The 9,984-nt window shown below is 43.3% G+C and overlaps 2 long non-coding RNA genes across 2 annotated transcripts; both read right to left on the reverse strand.

The window, feature by feature from the left end:
• Nucleotides 1-4,035, reverse strand: LOC306935251. Its single transcript, XR_013791370.1, has 4 exons — nt 3,682-4,035; nt 2,382-2,945; nt 1,074-1,637; nt 1-336 (listed from the first exon to the last, which is right to left on the reverse strand). It is a non-coding gene; the product is annotated as an uncharacterized lncRNA (long non-coding RNA).
• Nucleotides 4,036-6,098: 2,063 nt separating this feature from the next.
• LOC306935252 lies at nt 6,099-9,482 on the reverse strand. The gene is made up of 2 exons (XR_013791371.1): nt 9,171-9,482; nt 6,099-6,495 (listed from the first exon to the last, which is right to left on the reverse strand). It is a non-coding gene; the product is annotated as an uncharacterized lncRNA (long non-coding RNA).
• Nucleotides 9,483-9,984: the final 502 nt, after the last annotated feature.

Here is a 9,984-nt window from a genome sequence, read left to right on the forward strand (position 1 = left end):
TGATGCTTTAAAAACTTTAATGAAGACAATAGATAGAATTGACAACATCCTGATGAAGTTTGATGTCATTGTTGCTGCAAGCACATTGTAAAACATAACAGTCTCTTCAGGTTGTTCACCATAACTCGGTGAACAGGCCAACAAACTCTCTGGGCACAATCCTCGGCGGGTAGTCTTCGTCTACCCATCCTGCTCTTTTGCCGTCGAGCCATGTCACTGTGGACGCGTCACTGTGATCATTCATCATTGTGCTGTTGATGGACACGTTGGACATGGGGGAAGTCAACATGGGGATGTCAGGCGAGCTCGTGTTGGTGGCGAGGGGGAAAGAGTATCCTGTAGACGACACCAGACATTCTGAGTTTTAATACATCTAATTAATGACTTGAGGAACAGCCAATTCAATATTTGTTGACAACTCGAACCCAAATTAAGCTTGCAAACCACTAGAGAAGCAAGACTGCAATCAAACTGTGGGGATGATGAGCGTCGATGTCCACCTGAAGTGTCAAGTATACTGTAGGCTTACATAAATGCACCACATTGGAAAGAAATGTGGCCTCTTTTCCTTAACGGAAGCAGCACCATGACCAGTTTAGTCTGGAAAGGGCACGTTTTTGACCACACCGCACTGCTGGTCAAATTATTAATAGGAATGCAACAACAACAAAAAATATCCATGAATGCAAGTCTCCATGGGTAATATATTATATATATATATATATATATATATATATATATCAGATTGACAAATCAGGTAAAATGACAAATTTACCCAGGTCTAAAATATAATACATGTTGGTGATGATAATTTAGCAAAACAAAATTAAAAAAAGAAATACTAATCTCTGTAGCATTCTTTTTTTCTTACGGTAAAATTAACCAAAATGAATGAATGAATTCTCTGGAGCTGTACATTCAAGCAATGTCATATAGAATGAATGCTCCCTAAAACTAGCTATCAGTATCAGGACAGTATTTGAACATTTCAGAGTTGAACATAGTCTTGGCTTCCTATAAATCTGCAACAGACCTACAACATGCACACTGGAAACAAAGCAAAAAGCTTTTACCTTGGGCGAACCAAAGACTCACTGCAACAAGAACAAGATAGCGGTTTCCCATTGCTGCATACTTCAAAGTGCTGAGGAAGAGTCTCTGGCTGGTCCTCAGCAGAGGTTTTAAGGCTTGCTGCTGGTCCCACAGGTGTTCATGATCAGCACTAATGACACCTGTCTGTCATTATTTGGATGGGAAGGTTTTGACTCAATTATAACAGGAGGAGGACCCAATGATAAGTTTAAAATTGTTAATTGAAGACAATGGACAAAATTGACAACATCTTTGGGGTTGTTATAGTGAAACATCTCAACTCTCATCGTGTCCTCATTCCTGCGTAATTCCTCCTTCTGCCGTCGGTCCGAGTGTCACGTTGGACACAATCTCTCTGGGCACAATCCTCGGCGGGTAGTCTTCGTCTACCCATCCTGCTCTTTTGCCGTCGAGCCATGTCACTGTGGACGCGTCACTGTGATCATTCATCATTGTGCTGTTGTTGATGGACACGTTGGACATGGGGGAAGTCAACATGGGGATGTCAGGCGAGCTCGTGTTGGTGGCGAGGGGGAAAGAGTATCCTGTAGACGACACAAGACATTCTGAGTTTTAATACATCTAATTAATGACTTGAGGAACAGCCAATTCAATATTTGTTGACAACTCGAACCCAAATTAAGCTTGCAAACCACTAGAGAAGCAAGACTGCAATCAAACTGTGGGGATGATGAGCGTCGATGTCCACCTGAAGTGTCAAGTATACTGTAGGCTTACATAAATGCACCACATTGGAAAGAAATGTGGCCTCTTTTCCTTAACGGAAGCAGCACCATGACCAGTTTAGTCTGGAAAGGGCACGTTTTTGACCTCACCGCACTGCTGGTCAAATTATTAATAGGAATGCAACAACAACAAAAAATATCCATGAATGCAAGTCTCCATGGGTAATATATTATATATATATATATATATATATATATATATATATATATCAGATTGACAAATCAGGTAAAATGACAAATTTACCCAGGTCTAAAATATAATACATGTTGGTGATGATAATTTAGCAAAACAAAATTAAAAAAAAGAAATACTAATCTCTGTAGCATTCTTTTTTTCTTACGGTAAAATTAACCAAAATGAATGAATGAATTCTCTGGAGCTGTACATTCAAGCAATGTCATATAGAATGAATGCTCCCTAAAACTAGCTATCAGTATCAGGACAGTATTTGAACATTTCAGAGTTGAACATAGTCTTGGCTTCCTATAAATCTGCAACAGACCTACAACATGCACACTGGAAACAAAGCAAAAAGCTTTTACCTTGGGCGAACCAAAGACTCACTGCAACAAGAACAAGATAGCGGTTTCCCATTGCTGCATACTTCAAAGTGCTGAGGAAGAGTCTCTGGCTGGTCCTCAGCAGAGGTTTTAAGGCTTGCTGCTGGTCCCACAGGTGTTCATGATCAGCACTAATGACACCTGTCTGTCATTATTTGGATGGGAAGGTTTTGACTCAATTATAACAGGAGGAGGACCCAATGATAAGTTTAAAATTGTTAATTGAAGACAATGGACAAAATTGACAACATCTTTGGGGTTGTTATAGTGAAACATCTCAACTCTCATCGTGTCCTCATTCCTGCGTAATTCCTCCTTCTGCCGTCGGTCCGAGTGTCACGTTGGACACAATCTCTCTGGGCACAATCCTCGGCGGGTAGTCTTCGTCTACCCATCCTGCTCTTTTGCCGTCGAGCCATGTCACTGTGGACGCGTCACTGTGATCATTCATCATTGTGCTGTTGTTGATGGACACGTTGGACATGGGGGAAGTCAACATGGGGATGTCAGGCGAGCTCGTGTTGGTGGCGAGGGGGAAAGAGTATCCTGTAGACGACACAAGACATTCTGAGTTTTAATACATCTAATTAATGACTTGAGGAACAGCCAATTCAATATTTGTTGACAACTCGAACCCAAATTAAGCTTGCAAACCACTAGAGAAGCAAGACTGCAATCAAACTGTGGGGATGATGAGCGTCGATGTCCACCTGAAGTGTCAAGTATACTGTAGGCTTACATAAATGCACCACATTGGAAAGAAATGTGGCCTCTTTTCCTTAACGGAAGCAGCACCATGACCAGTTTAGTCTGGAAAGGGCACGTTTTTGACCTCACCGCACTGCTGGTCAAATTATTAATAGGAATGCAACAACAACAAAAAATATCCATGAATGCAAGTCTCCATGGGTAATATATATATATATATATATATATATATATATATATATCAGATTGACAAATCAGGTAAAATGACAAATTTACCCAGGTCTAAAATATAATACAAGTTGGTGATGATAATTTAGCAAAACAAAATTAAAAAAAGAAATACTAATCTCTGTAGCATTCTTTTTTTCTTACGGTAAAATTAACCAAAATGAATGAATGAATTCTCTGGAGCTGTACATTCAAGCAATGTCATATAGAATGAATGCTCCCTAAAACTAGCTATCAGTATCAGGACAGTATTTGAACATTTCAGAGTTGAACATAGTCTTGGCTTCCTATAAATCTGCAACAGACCTACAACATGCACACTGGAAACAAAGCAAAAAGCTTTTACCTTGGGCGAACCAAAGACTCACTGCAACAAGAACAAGATAGCGGTTTCCCATTGCTGCATACTTCAAAGTGCTGAGGAAGAGTCTCTGGCTGGTCCTCAGCAGAGGTTTTAAGGCTTGCTGCTGGTCCCACAGGTGTTCATGATCAGCACTAATGACACCTGTCTGTCATTATTTGGATGGGAAGGTTTTGACTCAATTATAACAGGAGGAGGACCCAATGATAAGTTTAAAATTGTTAATTGAAGACAATGGACAAAATTGACAACATCTTTGGGGTTGTTATAGTGAAACATCTCAACTCTCATCGTGTCCTCATTCCTGCGTAATTCCTCCTTCTGCCGTCGGTCCGAGTGTCACGTTGGGCCCGGCCCGGCATCTTCATTATAACAAACTGATTCATGTCCAAGGGAACACCAAGATTTTATATTTAAACTGCAGTGTTGCGCTCGCCATGTTAAGCACAGCACAGACAGGCAAAGCGGCCTCCTGTCAGATGTCCATTGCATGCAAGCAGTCCATAAAGCCTACGTTTGGATTCATTAATGAAATATGTAGAGTCGAGGTGATGTCTCATGTCGGCAATACATGTAGCGGCCTACATGAAAACACTAGTGTCCCAAATGCAGTAAGTAAATAATTAAATAGAATATAGGCCTACGATTGTGGAAATAGGCCTACATATTTTAAAGAGGTTAATTGGCGCATCTCAGTCTCAATATAAACTGATAGTCACTCGACCATGCTCTCTCACATTTTGAGAGGGAGGGGGAGAGAGAGAGAGAGCACATGGTTTTTGGGCAGCACAAGTCACTATAAAAAATAACAAGCAAGATATATTTCAACAAGATGTCTGGAGCTCTGCTAATCCCTGCATGTGAGTAATAACGATATATAGCTAGATAATTAAAAAAAGGGGGAAAAGCAAGGGTGTGCGCAGTCAGTTGCCAATACCTCAGGCTTAAAGCTAGTTAATTGTCAGCATTCTTTTGTTGACCAGTCAGGCCGGCTAGTAGGCCTCGGGCGAGGCCTACCAGGCCGCACTTAATTTCAGTGCCTTATAAGGAAAGTTGCGTGGCACATCTATGCACGGAAATCTATGCTCACAGTGAAAGGGACGTCTTGTTGAAGACTGCCCCCAAGAACCACACGCCCACTGGTCCCTTTGGGAAACCCAGCCATTGTCTCGTGGTGATTTCCACGGCGATCTTCTTGGTCTCGGTCTTCTTGAGAGCGGACCATTCAAACACCATGGACCTTCTGCCATCACGTTGGACCCGCCACTCGTGTCATCATTCATCATGGTACTGTTGGTGGACACGTTGGACATGGGGGGCGTCAGGCGAGGTCCTGTTCGTGGCGAGGGGGAAAGAGTGTCCTGTAGAGTCCTGTAGAGTCTCAGAATGTCAAGACATTCTGAGTTTTAATTCAGCTCATGAGTTACAACGCTCTGACCCAAATTAAGCTTGTAAACTACTAAAGAAGCAAGACTGCAATCAAACTGGGCAGTGGGGATGATTACCTTCAATGTCCATTTAAAGTGCCAGGTATACTGTAGACTTACATAAATGCACTGCAGCCACATTGGAAAGAAATTGGGCCTCTTCCTGAAGCGTGTGTCCAGTAAATAAAATAAAAGAAATTTGGGGATCCCCCAAAATAAATGTAGGACCCCCCAGGTTGAGAACCCCTGCTCTAGACTACTAACTAAACTGTATCCCTTTCAGATTCATTTGTGACAGTGTTACAAAAATTGACAGGAAATTTCACTGTATCCCTTTCAGCTATCCTACCGTCTGTCTCTCCTACATGCATGACAGTTAAACCCATTGCCATTATAGTGTCTAAGTTGCTTGCCGGTAGGGACGCAAACATTTTATGGATAATCAGCCTACATAAGACCCCACCTCACTCAATGACATTGATGCACACACACCTTAAATAAGACCCCACCTCACTCAATGACAAGCATTGATGCACACACCTTAAATAAGACCCCAACTCACTCAATGACAGAAGCATTGATGCACACACCTTAAATAAGACCCCAACTCACTCAATGACAGAAGCATTGATGCACACACCTTAAATAAGACCCCAACTCACTCAATGACAGAAGCATTGATGCACACACCTTAAATAAGACCCCACCTCACTCAATGACAGAAGTAGTGCTATTGATGCACACCTTAAATAAGACCCCACCTCACTCAATGACAGAAGTAGGCCTATTGATGCACACCTTAAATAAGACCCCACCTCACTCAATGACAGAAGTAGGCATATTGATGCACACACCTGGTGTAGAGGGGGGGAATATAATTCACTCAACCTAGAATATTCAAATGTTACAGCTTGAACCCACATTTGGTAAATTGTCTCAAGTTTAGTTAACAGGGACAGAAGGAGGACCCAATGATGCGTTTAAAAACTTTAATGAAGACAATAGATAGAATTGACAACATCCTGATGAAGTTTGATGTCATTGTTGCTGCAATCACATTGTAAAACATAACAGTCTCTTCAGGTTGTCATTCCTGCGGAATCCCTCCTTCTGCCGAGTGTCATGTTGGGCGGCCCGAATCCTTGTCAGCCATCCAACTCGGTGAACAGGCCAACAAACTCCCTGGGCACAATCCTCGGCGGGTAGTCTTCGTCTACCCATCCTGCTCTTCTGCCGTTGGGCCATGTCACGTTGGACACGTCACTGTGATCATTCATCATTGTGCTGCTGTTGATGGACACGTTGTACATGGGGGAAGTCAACATGGGGATGTCAGGCGAGCTTGTGTTGGTTGCGAGGGGGAAAGAGTATCCTGTAGACGACACAAGACATTCTGAGTTTTAATACATCTAATTAATGACTTGAGGAACAGCCAATTCAATATTTGTTGACAACTCGAACCCAAATTAAGCTTGCAAACCACTAGAGAAGCAAGACTGCAATCAAACTGTGGGGATGATGAGCGTCGATGTCCACCTGAAGTGTCAAGTATACTGTAGGCTTACATAAATGCAGCAACACCACATTGGAAAGAAATGTGGCCTCTTTTCCTTAACGGAAGCAGCACCATGACCAGTTTAGTCTGGAAATGGCACGTTTTTGACCTCACCGCACTGCTGGTCAAATGATTGGCTTAATAGGAATGCAACAACAACAAAAAATATCCATGAATGCAAGTCTCCATGGGTAATATATATATATATATATATATATATAAATCAGATTGACAAATCAGGTAAAACTAGAAAAAGTGCCCTTCTGGGCACAGGTCTCCACCAGGAGGATAGGAGTGTGTGTGTGATGTTTGGCAAAATGTTTAGGAGCAATATAAACGTGTGTGTGTGTGTGTGTGTGTGTGTGTGTGTGTGTGTGTGTGTCGCGGCTTGGCCTGTTGTAGCGCCACCATGAGGCTGATTTAAAAACGGTCAAGTGGCATTTCTTCCAAAGCCTAGTGGGAATATGCATGCACAGTTTCACCACAATCGGACGCTGCGTTGAGTAGTTGTGGCGATTTGTACAAAACGGGTACAAAGCGGGCTACTCCTGAAAAGTTTAGAAGCCAATCGTAGCCAATGAGGGTGGATTATGAGAAATCAAACAAACCTGTCTTGATCACATGACTATGGAGAGCATGTGTACCGATTTGCGTGAAATTTGGATAAAATCTGAAGGAGTAATATTAGAAAATGTGTTTTACATATGTCGGCCTCCTGGTGGCGCTATAAAGAGCAGATGTGAAAAATTCCACGCAAAGGTTTTTCCTTGGCCTCTAGGGAGTTGGCATACAAAGTTATCCACAGATACGTGCAGTTAGAGGTAAAAACACTTTTCGGCCAGTTATAGCGCCACCATGAGGCTGAGTTGAAAATGTTCATGTGGCATTACTTCCTCGGCCTAGTGGGAATGTGCGTGCACAATTTCACGGAAATCACACAATGTGTTCATGATTTGCAGCATTTTGTTTGAAACTGAGCACTCCTGCGAACTTTGGAAGCCAATCTTAGCCAATCAGGATGGAGTCTGAGAAATCTGAAAGACCAGTTTCGTTGAATGGCTCTAGAGAGACTGTGTACCAATTTGCATGATGTTTGGATCAAATCTGTAGGTGTACTGTCCAAAAACTTGTTTTGCACAAAGCGGCCTCCTGGTGGCGCTATAACAGGCCGTTCTGGAAATTTTGGGGCAGATGTTCATCGTTGGCATCCAGGGAGTGTGTGTGCAAAACTTTGCATCGACTGGGTTAACGATGCCGGAGATTAGCTGTTCACAGACGGACACACGGACGGACGGACGGACACACGGACGGACACACGGACGGACGGATGGAGTGCAAAACATACTCTCTCCCCATGCCTTGGCCTGGTGGAGACAAACTGTTATAGCAAAGCAAATTTACCCAGGTCTAAAATATAATACATGTTGGTGATAATTTAGCAAAACAAAATTAAAAAAAGAAATACTAATCTCGGTAGCATAATATAATCATGTTTTCAGTTTCACCGAAATCGGACGCTGCGTTGAGTAGTTGTGGCGATTTGTACAAAACGGGTACCAAGCGGGCTACTCCTGAAAAGTTTAGAAGCCAATCGTAGGCAATGAAGGTGGATTACATGACTATGGAGAGCATGTGTACCGATTTGCGTGAAATTTGGATAACAACTGAAGGAGTAATATTAGAAAATGTGTTTTACATATGTCGGCCTCCTGGTGGCGCTATAAAGAGCAGATTCCAGGCAAAGGTTTTTCCTTGGCCTCTAGGGAGTTGGCATACAAAGTTATCTACAAATCCGTGCAGTTCGAGGTAAAAACACTTTTCAGCCAGTTATAGCGCCACCATGAGGCTGAGTTGAAAATGTTCACGTGACATTTCTTCCTCGGCCTAGTGGGAATGTGCGTGCGCAATGTCACGGAAATCACACGATGTGTTCATGATTTGCAGCATTTTGTTTGAAACCGAACACTCCTGCGAACTTTGGAAGCCAATCTTAGCCAATCAAGATGGAGTCTGAGAAATCTGAAAGACCAGTTTGGTTGAATGGCTCTAGAGAGACTGTGTACCAATTTGCGTGATGTTTGGACAAAATCTGTAGGTGTACTGTCCAAAAACTTGTTTTGCACAAAGCGGCCTCCTGGTGGCGCTATAACAGGCCGTTCTGGAAATTTTGGGGCAGAGGTTCATCGTTGGCATCCAGGGAGTGTGTGTGCAAAATGTGGCATCGACCGGGTTAACAGTGCCGGAGATTAGCTGTTCACAGACGGACACACGGACGGACACACGGACGGACGGACGGACACACGGACGGACGGACGGAGTGCAAAACATACTCTCTCCCCATGCCTTCGGCCTGGTGGAGACAATGAATGCTCCCTAAAACTAGCTATCAGGACAGTATTTGAACATTTCAGAGTTGAACATAGTCTTGGCTTCCTATGAATCTGCAACAGACCTACAACATGCACACTGGAAACAAAGCAAAAAGCTTTTACCTTGGGCGAACCAAAGACTCACTGCAACAAGAACAAGATAGCGGTTTCCCATTGCTGCATACATATACTTCAAAGTGCTGAGGAAGAGTCTCTGGCTGGTCCTCAGCAGAGGTTTTAAGGCTTGCTGCTGGTCCCACAGGTGTTCATGATCAGCACTAATGACACCTGTCTGTCATTATTTGGATGGGAAGGTTTTGACTCAATTATAACAGGAGGAGGACCCAATGATAAGTTTAAAATGTTTAATTGAAGACAATGGACAAAATTGACAACATCTTTGGGGTTGTTATAGTGAAACATCTCAACGCTCATCGTGTCCATGGTTGAGGGAAGTAGGGGTGCTGGGGGGGCTGTAGCACCCCCTCCCCCCAGGCACAGCCCCCCCTCGAACAGGAGAGAAAGGAAAAAAAAAAAAAAGAGATTTAAATATGCTGTATCACAGTATTGGCACCTTATCCTGGTTAATTGCCTGTGTCAGTTCGTTCATATATAACTTGCGTGTGGAGAGGGAAAGTAAAGGCCACGTTTGCGCGCGAAAATGCTCGTGCATGATGCGCGTGCACGCGCATTTTTGCAGCGCGCGCTATGCGCGCGCACCCCCAGGTACACGTTCAGCCCCTGCTAGTGTAAAGTACTTCCCGCGGGCCTGATCGTGTCCTCATTCCTGCGTAATTCCTCCTTCTGCCGTCGGTCCGAGTGTCACGTTGGGCCCGGCCCGGCATCTTCCTTACAACAAACTGATTCATGTCCAAGGGAACACCAAGCCTGTAATGCAGTCTTCTTAAGAGCAGTCAAAACGCTGGCAATGTTGTAT

Source organism: Electrona antarctica (assembly GCF_951216825.1).
Source record: "Electrona antarctica genome assembly, chromosome: 13".
Classification (NCBI taxonomy): domain Eukaryota; kingdom Metazoa; phylum Chordata; class Actinopteri; order Myctophiformes; family Myctophidae; genus Electrona; species Electrona antarctica.